This window comes from Muntiacus reevesi, chromosome 17 (assembly GCF_963930625.1).
Source record: "Muntiacus reevesi chromosome 17, mMunRee1.1, whole genome shotgun sequence".
Classification (NCBI taxonomy): domain Eukaryota; kingdom Metazoa; phylum Chordata; class Mammalia; order Artiodactyla; family Cervidae; genus Muntiacus; species Muntiacus reevesi.
Genome location: NC_089265.1, coordinates 25,122,260 through 25,136,408, shown reverse-complemented (window position 1 = coordinate 25,136,408; position 14,149 = coordinate 25,122,260). Strand labels below are relative to the sequence as shown.

At 41.6% G+C, this 14,149-nt stretch overlaps 1 protein-coding gene and 1 non-coding gene across 2 annotated transcripts in view; one reads left to right on the top strand and one right to left on the bottom strand.

Moving 5' to 3' along the window:
* Positions 1–14,149, top strand: part of SH3GL2 (SH3 domain containing GRB2 like 2, endophilin A1) — a 216,195-nt gene that overhangs the window by 178,443 nt on the left and 23,603 nt on the right. The gene's annotated exons all lie outside the window — the stretch shown is intronic.
* TRNAC-ACA (transfer RNA cysteine (anticodon ACA)) lies at positions 13,736–13,807 on the bottom strand. Its single transcript has one exon. It is a non-coding gene; the product is annotated as a tRNA-Cys (tRNA).

Here is a 14,149-nt window from a genome sequence, read left to right as displayed (position 1 = left end):
CCTTGTTATGGCAGACCTAGAAAACTGATTTAGTAGGCTAACCTAACTTTCTTCAGGAAAAAAAACAGGGCCAGAGAACTTAAGAAACTTTACCGAAGTCACACACCCAAGAAGGGATGTAACCAGGGCTGGAACCCAGGTCTGATTTCTCCCTGAGCACAGGAACTTTCCATTGCACAGCCTTGCTTCTGAGAAGAGTGAGTTCTTTGTTTAGATGCAGAGGGTCTTTTAGTTAAGTGGATATGACAGAAATCCAGAAAGGGAACATACTGTGGGATTGAGGCTTATTTTTATTTTAATAAAAAAGATAACAGGAAGAGGTAATTGAGCGAGATTTGAATTTTTAGAAATGATTTATTTTTAACAGAACCTTGAATGTGCTTATTATCTACCAACATATTGGCTTTATGGCTATTTAAAAATGGAATGAACATCTGACACCAAGAAGGACAATTAAGGTCATCACCAGGAAATCACAAGTTGGTATAGTGTCATCTAAAAGGGTCCAGAACAAAACAAAATTCCATATGCCCATTCTATAGAATTTGATGTGTTTAATTGGCTTATAAGAGGTATGGCTTAGTTCCTCCATGAATTTCTTGCCCTGAGAGCAGACCTTAGCTGGAGCTCCTGGACAAGAGGGCTGATCTAGTACACTTGTTCAGACCCAGTGTCCTTGCAAAGAGGACACAAGAATGCAGCTACCACCCTCTGGTCCCCAGTCCTTGGGCTCAGAAGAGCCTAACATTCCCAAACTTGTGCTGTTGAATGAATGCTTCGATCACTCAGCCTCTCTGTGACCCCAGAAATTGGGTCACTGGATCCCATGTGGATCACTGGCTTCTGGTCTTAAATAAGAACGATTAGGTTGGGGTCAGGATAGAGGCTTATGCAAAGTAACAGGTTTACCTGCACAGGCCCATCTGTGGAAATTAATGCTTTAAGGGTATTTTGAGAGTATCTTGCATTAGATTCATACTCTAGAATGCATTCTGGCTTCCAGATCTTGTGCTTATGGGCATACACATCTGTTACAGACTCGAAACTTAGTTCCTGCTGACACGATGACCGAAGAGAGTGGGTTTCTTCTTGTGCATCTGTAGCTGTGCTCTGTGTAGGCCCCCCATCTGCTCTTGACCACCTCCAGAGTGATATTTTAAAAGGCAGATCTGTTCATGTCATTGTCTTGCACAAAAGCCTTTGATGGCTTTTCTCTGCCTTTAGGAGTTTGTTTTTGTTTTCCTACTCTGTCAGGTCTGACTTTTTTGTGTGCTTTACCCTTTTCTTTTTTTTTTTTTTTTAGCAAAGCTTAAGGGCCCTCTGTATATAATCAGCCTCCCCTTTCTCCTCCACCTTGCCAGGCAAACAAGCCCCTCAGGTTTGGCAAGAGGGTCATTTAGAAGTCTTCCTGGACATTGACTACTTTAGCTTCCCAGGCCAATGACCCTCTCATGATCCCCACTGCTTTCCCCTGGTGACACATGCCACACTTACTGTCATTGTGTGCTTTGGTTTGTCCTCACCAGTAAGGACAACACTCTGCCTGCCTTATTCCCACCTCTCACCCTGCCCCCTGCCACCCCTGCCTCCCCGCCCATATCCCCATAACCCAGCTCTGTTCCAGGCAGCCCGTGACATTGGGATATTTGAACAAATGAATCATGAAGCACAGCTGATAGCCAATGGCTAATGTGATAAAACTGCTGTAATTCAAAGGAGAGAAAGAAAAACTCCTTTCCCCAGACCATCACCTCTACTCATATAACCAACAAGTTTATCAAATGCATTTGCTTTTTTACAGAGACCTATGCAATTCTCGACGTAGTGGGGGTAGATAACAGAACCACGTTTGGGCCCCTGCCCTCTGAGACTCACAGTCTTAATAGCACAAGGTACATACACTCTGAGGAGAGCTTCCCAGAGGCCTTCACAGCTAACCGCTTCTGGAAATCTAGCTAACTGATGAGGTAAGGACTAGCAGGTAGGGTCACAGGTCTGCAGGGCTTAAAGGACATAGAACAGAGAGCTGTGAAGTCTTTCAGCTTGGACTGTGAAATTACTCTTGACAGGAACAGTGTAAGCCAGTACAGATTCCCAACCTGCTTAGATAAGAAGTAATTTGAACTCAAAAAGTCCTGTGAATGTCTACTGGCTGTGAGGCCCTAGTCTCATGATACCTAAGCATATGGATCATCAGAGAGGATATAAATCCGTTTTCTTAGGTGAGTATTCTGATACCTGTGGCAGGCATGCTAAATCAGCAATGTCCAGTAAAAATAAGATGCAAGCCACATGTGTAATTTGCATTTTCTAGTAGTCATATTTTTTAAGGAGTCATATTAAAAAAGTAAGAAAGAAAGGTAAAATTGATTTCAATGATAATTTATTTAATCTGGTATATCCAAAATTTTAACCAATATTAAAAATCATTGGAAAATTTTACTTTTTTTCCTTATACTAAGTCTTGAAATTTGGTATATATTTTACACATACTGAACATACCCTTTTGGACTGTGCTTAATTGCGTGCTCAGTCACTCAGTTGTGTCCAACTGTTTGTGACCCCATGGACTGTAGTCCACCAGGCTCTTCTGTCCATGGGGATTCGCCAGGCAAGAATACTGGAATGGGTTGTCATTTCCTTCTCTGGGGCATCTTCCCAACCAAGGGATCGAACCCATGTCTCTTGCATCTCCTACGTTGGCAGGTAGATTCTCTACCACTGAGCCAACTGGGAAGCCCCTCCTTTTGGACTAGCCACATGTCAAATTGCCAACATCTGTTGGATCATAGAGAAAGCAAGAGAATTCCAGAAAAACATCTTCTGCTTCATTGACTACACTAAAGCCTTTGATTGTGTGGATCACAACAAGCTGTGGAAAATTCTTAAAGAGATGGGAGTGCCAGACCACATTACCTGTCTCCTGAGAAACTTGTAGGCAGGTTAAGAAGAAACAGATAGAACCAGACGTGGAACAATGAACTGGTTCCAAATTGAGAAAGGCGTATGTCAAGGCTATATACTATCACCCTGCTTGTTTAACTTATATGCAGTGTGCATCATGCGAAATGCCAGGCTGGATGAAGCATAAGTTGGAATGAAGATTGCCAGGAGAAATATCAACCTGAGATATGCAGATGATACCACCCTTATGGAAGAAAGTGAAGAGGAACTAAAGAGCCTCTTGAGGAAGGTGAAAGAAGAGAGTGAAAAAGTTGGCTTACACTCAACATTCAAAAACCTAAGATCATGGCATCCAGTCCCATCACTTCATGGCAAATAGATGGGGGAACAATGGAAACAGTAAGAGACTTTATTTTCTTGGGCTCCAAAATCACTGCAGATGGTGACTTCAGCCATAAAATGAAAAGACACTTGGTCCTTGGAAGAAAAGCTATGACCAACCTAGACAGCATATTAAAAAGCAGAGACATTACTTTGCTGACAAAGGTCCATAGAGTCAAAACTCTGGGGGTTTTTCCAGTAGTCATATATGGGTGTTAGAGTTGGACCATAAAGAAGGCTGAGCACCAAAGAACTGATGCTTTTGAACTGTGGTGTTGGAGAAGACTCTGAAGAGTCCCTTGGACTGCAAGGAAATCAAACCAGTCAATTCTAAAGGAAATCGATCCTGAATATTCATTGGAAGGACTGATGCTGAAGCTGAAGCTCCAATACTTTGACCACCTGATGTAAAGAGCCGACTCATTCTAAAAGACCCTGATACTGGGAAATATTGAAGGCAAAAAGAGAAGAGGACAAAAGGACCAGATGGCTGGATGGCATCACTGACTCAATGGACATGAGATTGATCAAGCTCCAGGAGATGGTGAAGGATAGGGAAGCCTGGCGTGCTACCATCCATGGGATCACAAAGAGTCGGACACAACTGAGCGACTGAACAGCAACAACAGGTCAGAGCTCAGCATCCCAGTGTGTCCAGTGGTTCAATAGTGGTCAGCACAGGACTAGATAGTTCACCATTCAAACTCTGTATTCTACTTTGATATGTGTTTGACATTTCGTTTCTTGATTAATGTATATTGATGGTTGCTTTTTTTCAAGACAAATAGACTCTTGATTTTGGATCAGGACATCTTTGATTTGATGTTCATTTTTTCTCAGCTTTCTGCAAATCCATTTTCTGGGACTGTAGTGGAGAACTTCCCATGACATAAAACAGTAGGCATGCGGGATTGCTTGTGTTTCCTTCACAACCTTAGCAGAGTGGTGGTGACACAAGACCTTTTTAGTTTGCACTGAAAGGTTATTCTGACCCTGATGTCATCATGCTGTACAAACTTCCAAGATGTGTAGATTAAAAGCAGTTGAAACATGAAAAATATCAGGCTCCGTTGAGATTTGGTTCTCTAGAGAAGTGCTTTTCTTGTGAGTGCCTATACGTTCTAGGGTTCTCCACATGCCTGAAGTTGGGACATTAAGTCAGAGTCAGTAAATGTCTATTCAAAACTTCTTAATAATAATTTCAAACCTCATTTGTGGAATGTTGCCTGTAGAAATAAAAGTTACCTCTATTAATTTAAAAATATTTGATTAATCCCTGGAAAGCTATTACATCAAATTATTGTATTTCTTCCCCATGGGCTACCCTCTTAGTCATCTCCTTCCAAAGATGCATAAATACAGTGATTATGCAGTAGAGCTGAAAATCAGTACATGTATTGTTTGGCAGGCATGCCTTCAAATGCTTGGCTGCAGTACACATTGAATTTGCTGTATTGTGTGGAGGACAGGACCCAAGTCATGTTCATCATTTTGTCTTTCAGGGCTCCTGGCATTGTGCCTGCTGTGTTGTTTGCCCTCAACATGTCTGTTAAATAAGTGCACAAATGAATATATCCATCTTCCACTTAAAGAATAAAGAGTCTGTACTGAGTCTCATAGCCAGAGTTTTAGCTTTTCTAAATCCTGACACTGAAAAATAATGAAAATGCATAAGGACAGATTACAAAAGATTACTTGGCACTGGCTATTTCCTCTTCCTGGAATGCCCCACCTGCCCCGTGTGTGACCCCTGTCTTCTTAGTCATCCTTCATCCCTCAGCTTAAATATCCCTCTTCTAGAGGCATTCCCTGAATCATATCTGAATCAGGTCCACTTCAGTGTCGTCATGACACCTTCACTTGAGTCCCCTCCACAAATCTCTCCAGTGGTTCCCCATTGAGAATAACATGGAAAGACAGCATAGACAACATAGAATAACATGATCCTCTAACCTCATGGTAGGTTAGAGGATCCGATGATCAGACTTCCTTTCCTGTAATTCTACCAGTTTCTGTTTAGTCCATCCATATCACCGTCCCCAGCCTTTGCACTGCTCCTCACACGCACTTAGCACCCTCATTCCTGGAATTGCACCAGACCTCCTGCCTGAATCTCTTGTCTCCAGGTCTTCCCAAAGTCTTCACTCAGATTTCTGCTCAGACATCACCTTATTTGTGTGGCTTTTCCAACCATCTTGTCTAAAACATTTTCATTCTCAGCCATTTTTCCCTGTTTTATTTTCTCTCAAGGCCCTTGTTACTATTTAAACTTTTATTCTATATTTACTTGGTAAGGTGTGACTTATCTCTGCAACTATTGTTGTTTGTACGTTGAAGTCAGAAAGCTGGTTCTTATTGTTTATTGTTCTTATCAAAATATTTACAAGTTTTCATTTGTTCAGTATCCTGACAACTTTCATTCTTACTCCCCTGTCTTACATTTCCCACAGAGCAACCAGTTCATTCCATTCCAGGTGTCAATCATGTCTGTGGTTCCTGTACTTGTTATCCTGCAGTGGCCTCCCATGGAGCTGAGAAGAGACTTCTTGGCTGTGGGGCCTTAGCTCTTGCTCTGCCCCTGAGCCTGGGGTGATGTCCATTCTTACTGATTTGTTGCTATTCCTCAGCAGTGCTCTGCTCGTTCCTGCCTCAGGGCCTTTTTGCAGGAAGTTCCTCTGCCTGAAACACTCTTCTTCTGGCCCCTATAATAGCTATTCTTTCTTGTCACTCCACCCCCCTATGCAGTCCTTCTGTGGCCACTCTATTTGAAATAGCCCTTCCTGATTACTTTCAGATCCCCTTCTAATAGTCTATCATGATTTTAAATTGTCCTCTATTTTACCTTTAAAAAAAAAATCCACTGATCACCCACATTTCTGTAGAATATAATCTCCATCAGAGTAAGGACTTTGTCCTGTTTATTATCCCTAATATACAAATAGTGCCCTCATTATTTATTGAATGAATGCAGTTTTTCTCTTCCAATGTACCATAAACTCATCAAAGACAGAAGTATGTCTGTTTTTGCATGTGTGTGTGTGTATAGAAAGATAGGTAGATAGATAATACCAACCACCTAGCATAGTAGTGCTTATTAGGTGCTTAATTTGCTGAATGAGAGAATCAAATCATGTTAATTATATTGAAACTTCATCTATAGGAGTAGCTAAACTTTCAGATGGAGTCATGGTCTGCAGACCTGAACAGGCTGGAATCAGAGCCTATTACTCTGTATATATAATACCTACTTGGTGTCATGCACAGTTAATGCATTGCACAGTTCACAGTTGCTTTAGAAAAAGTACAAAAGTGCATATAATCTCAAATTTAAGATATTGAACATTATTTAAACCATTAAACAATAGCTGAAGCTATTGACAACACATTCATATTTATATAGATAATAGTTGTTCCTATTTTCAGATTAGAAAATTGAAGCTTCAAGAGAGATTAAATAATTTGTCCAAAGTCTTGCAGCCAAGGAACCAGAATTCATATTCACATATGACTGTCTCCTTAGTCCATTTTGTCTTCATTGTCATATGCTACAAAATATGAAGCCACATTCAGTCTTGCCATGTGTGTAGAATACACTCTAGAAAACTGAAAGTGAAAGTCGCTCAGTTGTGTCCGACTGTTTGTAAGCCCGTGGACTATACAGTCCATGGACTTCTCCAGGCCAGAATACTGGAGTAGGCAGCCTGTATCCTTCTCCAGGGGTTCTTTCCAAACCAGGGATCGAATCCAGATCTCCCACATAGCAGGTGGCTTCTTTACCTTTTGAGCTACCTTCTGAAGCCCACACTTTAGAGTGGCCCCTAATGATTTCATCCTTGGTAATCTCTTCTTTTTGAGTATAGGTGGGATCTTGATGACTTCCTTCTAACTAATAGAACATGGCAAAAGTAATGGGGTTACCATTTACCACTCCCTTGATTAGGTTCCATTATATGGCAAAACTGTGGGCTGTTACTCCCAAGATCACATTATATAAAACTTTCTTAGCAGACTAGAGTGAGACGGATCCTCCTGCTGGTCTATGAGAAGCAAGCTGCCATATTGTGACTGTCATAGGAGGGGGCTGAGTGTCAGGGGTGGCCTGTAAGGATCTAAGGGCCAACAGCTAGTAAGAAGCCAGGGCCTTCAGTCAAAACTCCCACAGAGAAGTAAAATTTTATCAGCCACCCGAGGGAGCCAGGGAGCAGACTCATCCCTACTGATGTTTCCTGATAAACAAGGCAGCCTGCCAATACTTTGAATTGAATGTCGCCTTTCAATTGAATGTGAGACCCTGAACAGAGGCCTCAGTTAAGTTGTGCCTGGACGTCTAACCTGCAGAAACTGTGAGGTCATAAATCTGTGGCTTGCAGTCACTAACTTTGTGGAATCTTGTTACACAGTGGAAAATTAATACAATATGGCTATTTGTTCCCCAGCCAGAGCTCCTATTTCAAGCGTATCACTGTCTGCTGGAATCAAAAGGCCATTTGACTTTATCATTTTTGGCTCTTTTACCTGGAAGCAGGAAGTAGATGGGGAAAACCTGTCAAATCTTTTCAGCTTAGCATGGCATCCCCTGAACCCCTCAGGGAGTGGTAGGACAAGTCCACTTGGTGCTGAGACTAAGATCTCTTTGAAACATGTCACAGTGAAGAGCACTTGGCACAGTGCCTGGAACTTTGTAAGGGCTCAAGAAATGTCACTCTCCTCTTCCCAGTGGCCTGCCACCCTGCCTCAGGGTATTTCAGGTGCTTACCCAGCAATTCCTCCACAGATAAGGCCTCCAGGGAAAGTCCCCCTGCAAGACCCTCCCCACAGCAGTCTCTTAGTTCTGTCTGCTCTGAAAACCTGATGAAGCGGAGGCTCATGATGCTAGTCCACAAAGGGTTGTGTGCTTTTCAAATAGCAGGAACCATTCTCTGCTCCTGGGATGTAATTGCCTGCCTTCCCAGGGCACGCTGTGAGACCTCTGCTGGTACCTTCTAACACCCAGTTTGGAGGTGGGCGATGTTTGCTGTCCCATCTCATGGGTTCTTAGGGATGCTGACTGCATAGCACAGCTCTGTCTTAAAACACCTCCCTGCTGCTTCCCACTCTGCAGGGGCAAACCAAGAGCTTTGCTACCATGGAAAGAAGTGTTTTATAAATACTATTATTTGGGTTGAGAGTAGCATGCTTCCCTGGTATAGCTGCATATTTGTATAAATCAGTAAAAAAAAACATGCTGTTTCCTTTCCTCAATACCTTCTAACACTTAATGCCAAAAAAAGCACAAAACTGCAAATGTTTGAAGATATTTGCCCAAGTCCTAATTACCATATAAATCTTTTGCCCCTTTAATAATTGTTAGTGTGCAAGACTGGGGAACACATTGCTCACGGGGCAGGGAGCATCAGAGGGTTCATCTCAGACATGCAGATATTCTGAGATTTCATCTGGAAAAATTAAGCCATTATACACAGTCATCACAGGTTGCTAACATGAAATATATGCTAAAGTGTTACTTATTACTTACATTTCATTGCAAGTATTAAGTCCCAAATCTAACTTAGTGTGATTTGGGGATTGATGTTCATATTCCAATTGTAATCTCTCTAAAAGACTTTACAAATGTAGTTGATATAATTCAGACTTAACTTTTTGTTCCAACTAAAGATATCATTGAGCTTTGATAAATAATAATGAGGTAAATAGATTTTTCCTCTTGGTGGACCTTTTCACGCAGTGGTCATCATCTGCGTTTTTCCCCCACCCAAAGTGGGGAAAGGGAACAGAGGAATGAACACTGAGCTGAGTGCCTGCTCTGATTACATGTAGCACCTCCTTTCACCATCACTGCACTTCGGTCACTAAGTATTAGTATCTCTCCCCTTACCCAACCATGGTGAGGGTGAGGTCAGCCTGCTTTTCTCTGAAGAGCTGCAGTCTGAACCCTGTCCCTGTATTCCTTTGACAACACATGTCCTTGCACTAATTAGTAGGCAGTGATAATAGATTTCATCACAGGAAAATGCAAGTTCAATTTTTTTATCTTCCAAAAGAGGCTGTATTTGCACATCTAAATATATCACTTTGGTTGTCTTAATTTTACCAGTGTTTGTTCACAATATCTGTTGTATTTAGTAATTAATTTCATAATAAAATTTATTAACTTTCTACAATAAGGAAGAGTAAATAACCTTAAGACCCATACACATAAACCAGATCATTAGGAAAGAGTCTGGCTATTGTCTTCATTCTTGTAGAAACAAAAACAGAGTAAAGAAGGGTTTAAAAATAGAACAAAGGTAAAATCTTTATGTTGGAGGTTTAAAGTAAGACTTACTGGTTTTGATCTCAGCGATGGTTTTGCAAAGGACGAGTTTCTTGGTTTTGAAATTTTACATTAAGGCTCTGTGTATACTGGGCTAGATACCACGTACTTATTTACAAGTGACCTGTTTCACTTATCCTAGTGGATTCGAGGGCATGTAAAAGAGATTGTTAGATCTGAGGCATTAAGAAAATCAGGTAATCCAGTCTTCTCAGGTTCAAGGTGAGGAAGCAGAGGTCCAAAGTTTAGGTGGCTCATCCAAGGTCACGCAGGTGGAGAGATCTCTAGTCTCTTCACTCTGGGGCACTGCTCATCTTACTTCCTGAATCACAGCAGGTATCACACTCCCTCACCTCTGCATTTTCAAACAGCTAGCAAGTGTAAATATAGCTGGAGCTCTGCATCTTGCTGCTGACATGTCTTAATTTGACCTATTTTAATGAAAAAGTAATAGAGCAGCCAGAGTCGGAGTGGCATCATGGGAGGACATTCGGCTTTTGAGACACAGCTAGGGGTTGGTCTTTCCTCAGCTTCTTGTTGCTTCGTGTCCTTGGGCGACTGCATCATTTCTTTCTGCTTCATTTTCCTTATCTGGAAAATGAGAGAAGCCAAAGCTGTCTCTCGTGTTTGGGGGAGGATTAAAGAGATTATGTATGTGAATTACACATAGGAGATATTACTGAAATGATAGCTATGGGATGAAATGTCATCATGATCTTCAGTTATTCAAAGATATTTCAGGGATTTTTCTAAATTTTCAGAACAGATGGTAGCATTTATGAAGACTAGTACAAATCATTAAGCATTTGTCTGATAAAAATCTCTGCTCTTTGAGGCAGCTTAATTTGTTTTCTGTAATGTAGGTAAGAGATGAGAAAGGAAGTCTGTCCTTTAAAGAAGTGATAGGCTTCCAGAAAATTTATTCCCTGATGGATGCTAAATCCATTAGGTTTCCCCTCTCAGTCAGAAGACAAGGATGTGGCTTGGAATTTTGTGGCCACATCTTCTGCCTGAGTGTGTCAGCTGCCTTCATCAACACTAGCCAGGGTGGGGGTGGCTTTTCTTCTTCCCTGTTGTGACAGACACCCTGTCAATATGTTTTCTTATCTGGAATATCCCAGTTGAAGAGAGGAAGAAGCTACTCTTGAGAGCATTCTACAGCAGTTTAAAGCGGGTTGTACTTTTTATGATTTATGAAAGGTCTCTTTGTAAACGCTCCTGACATGATCGTTTGGTGGGAGGAGAAAGATGAGGTGCAGACTCCGCCCTCATCCCTGTCCCCTGCAGTGAACACCCATGCTCACCACCCTGCTTGCCTTCAGCCCCTTACCTCTGCTCACCTTTTGCTGGGACTCTTCATTCCCCTCCCTGTTCCAAAGAGACTGCTTATTTCCAGAGCTACAGAAATCCTACTTGCTGTAAACCTTGATTTTAAATCCTAGTACAGTTTAGTTCAGTAGCTCAGTCCTAGATAATGAAACTAAAAAAAAACACCCGACCTCAGGACTCTCTCTCTCTTTTTTTTCCTTCTAGGTAAAGGAGCACTCCATCTTCTGCCATCTCTTTCTTTGGGACCAAACCCCTTGAGAACACACCACATTTTCTTGTCCTCACAAGCTTGGGGCCACTTGTCCTGACATTCCACGAAACCTTTCTAGAAAAGCAATCTCTGCAAGGTTTAATACCTGTCAGAACCTCAGTGCTCACTCATATGAGTGTGCTGCATGCTATTTCAGAGCTGTAAAAGGAAAACTACTGTGTTTTCTCTATACTCTGCCTGCAGACACTTCTGACACTAGATGTGTATGTGTATATTTTTTTCCCCACACCAGCCAATTCTCTGACTACCTGGGATCGGACAGTTCAACTCAGTTCCGACACTGTCCATCTGGAGTTGGCATCAGATAAGCTAAGGACTCAGTCCTCCCATAAGGCCCCCATTTCAGATGCCAGTCCCAAGCCTGAGCCTCTGGTGCTTCTGACCACCTCTGTGGGCTTGCTAATTTGCTAGAATGACTCCTGGAACTCAGAAAAATACTTGTTTAATGTTTACCCATTTATTATAAAGGATGCAACTGAGGAACAGCCAAATGGAGGAGATGGATAGGGTCAGTGTAGGGAAGAAGCTTCAGTAATTGTGAGAAAATTAGACTGTTTGAAGTCACCCAGTTTATGATAGCTTTGTTATAAAAGCCCTCAGAAAATAATACCAACAGTGATAAGATACATCTTTCAGATTGCTCCAAAGACTCTGCAGCACTCGCTGGGCAGGGGTCTTCCTGAGCTTAACTACACAATTTGTCCCATGTGACTTGATAAGGCGTCCCCTGGCATAGTGGTCATTCAGTTCAGTTGCTTAGTCATGTCTGACTCTTTGCAACCCTGGACTACAGCACACCAGGCTTCCCTGTCCATCACCAACTCCCAGAGCCTACTCAAACTCATGTCCATCACGTTGGTGATGACATCCAACCATCTCATCCTCTGTTGTCTCCTCCTCCTGCCTTCAATCTTTCCCAGCATCAGGGTCTTTTTCAATGAGGTGGTTCTTCACATCAGCTGGCCAAAGTATTGGAGCTTCAGTTGCAGTATCAGTCCTTGCAATGAATATTCAGTACTGATTTCCTTTAGGATTGACTGATTTGATCTCCTTGCCATCCAAGGGACTCTCAAGAGTCTTTTCCAGCACCACAGTTCAAAAGCATCAATTCTTCAGCAGTCAACTTTCTTTATAGTTCAACTCTCACATCCATACATGACTACTGGAAAAACCATAGCTTTGACTAGATGGACATTTGTTGGTAAAGTAATGTCTCTGCTGTTTAATATGCTGTCTAGGTTGGTCATAGTTTTTCTCCCAGAGAGCAAGCGTCCTTTAATTTCATGGCTGCAATCACCATCTGCAGTGATTTTGGAGCCCAATTAGGAGAATATTAAAGGAGTAAGCGCAGCATGCCAGGAGGGCAGTGATTTGCTTCCATGATGGTTCTCTCAGCAGTTTAGAAAGCAGTTGGGGGTTATTTCTGGCTCCTCAAAGGAGTCTAAATTCTGTCTTTAGAACTTGGGCAGATTCTCCTGTCTCCCTGAGTCTCTACATCTTCACCTTGTGCATGCAGCTCAGTCCTGTCTCCACAATGGGAATGATGCAGTGAGACCCACAGGCTGGCGATGGTTGTGAAGATTAAGTTTAAATTGTTTAGGTAAAGCTCCTGGTTGATGGTGACTCTAATTAAAGCTACCTACCAAATATAAAACCAGATGAAAAAGAAAACTTGTAGAATTTTGTTTAATATTGATTTTGGGGGAATTTCTCTCTTTTATCTAATGGCCTAGCCTTCAAGATTCCAGGTGTTTCCTTCTTTATTATGACTGAATAATATTCCATGTTATGAATGGATGTATACATACCAAAAAAATTGTATGATCTCACTTACATGTGAAATCTAAAGAAACCAGACTCATAAAAACAGAGATCAGATTGTTGCCAGAGGTTGGAGGTGGGAAAAAAAAGTATTAGTCACTCAGTCGTGTCCAACACTTTAGCAACCCCACAACTGTAGCCTGCCAGGCTTCTCTATCCATGGGATTCTCTAGTCAAGAATACTGGAGTGGGTTGCTATTCCCTTCTCCAGGGGATCTTCCTGACCCAGGGATTTAACCTGGCCAAGGTACAAACTTTTGGTTATAAGTAAGTACTAAGGATGTAATGTATAGCTTGATAACCATAGTTAACAGTACCACATGATTTGAATTCTGTATTTCAATACCATATTTAAAGTTGCTAAGAGAGTAGAGTGTCCTTAAAGTTCTTGTAAGAAGAAAAAATTTATAACTGTGTGAGGATACATATTCCTGTAGTGATCATTTCTTGATATACGCATATATCAAATTATTATATTGTATACCTTGAACCTATTCAGCATTATAGGCCAACTATATCTCAGTAAAACTGGAAAAGAAAAAAAAAAGATTCCAGGTATTTTAGATAATCTACCATCTTTTGGGCTTAAGTGAAGTTGCTCAGTTGTGTCCAACTCTTTGGGACCGCATGGACTGTAGCCTACCAGGTTCCTCTGTCCATGGGATTTTCCAGGCAAGAATAGTGGAGTGGGTTGCCATTTCCTTCTCCAGGAGATCTTCCCAACCCAGGGATTGAACCTGGGTCTCCTGCATTGTAGGCAGACGCTTTACCACCTGAGCCACCAGGGAAGTCAAACTGTATGTTGCCCTCTCTGAGGTTGATCCTTGATCCTTTTGGGCTTAAGATCCATGTATTTAGTTGTATGTTTAGTCCAATCTTGTGGATATTCTATTAGACTTTGTATTTGCTGAAATTGAAGCACCTCTATACATCTTCCCACAAGTCTCCCCAAAATCATGTCAAATTTTTATCATCCCCTAGCCAGGTATTCAGTCTAGAGATTGGAATGCAGTGTATTCTCAAACCTGGTGTATGTTAGAATCACCTAAGGGATTTTAAAAACTATAGATGGTTAGACCAATTTCTCAGACATCTGGGAGTAGGACACAGACATCAAGGTTTTTTTTTTT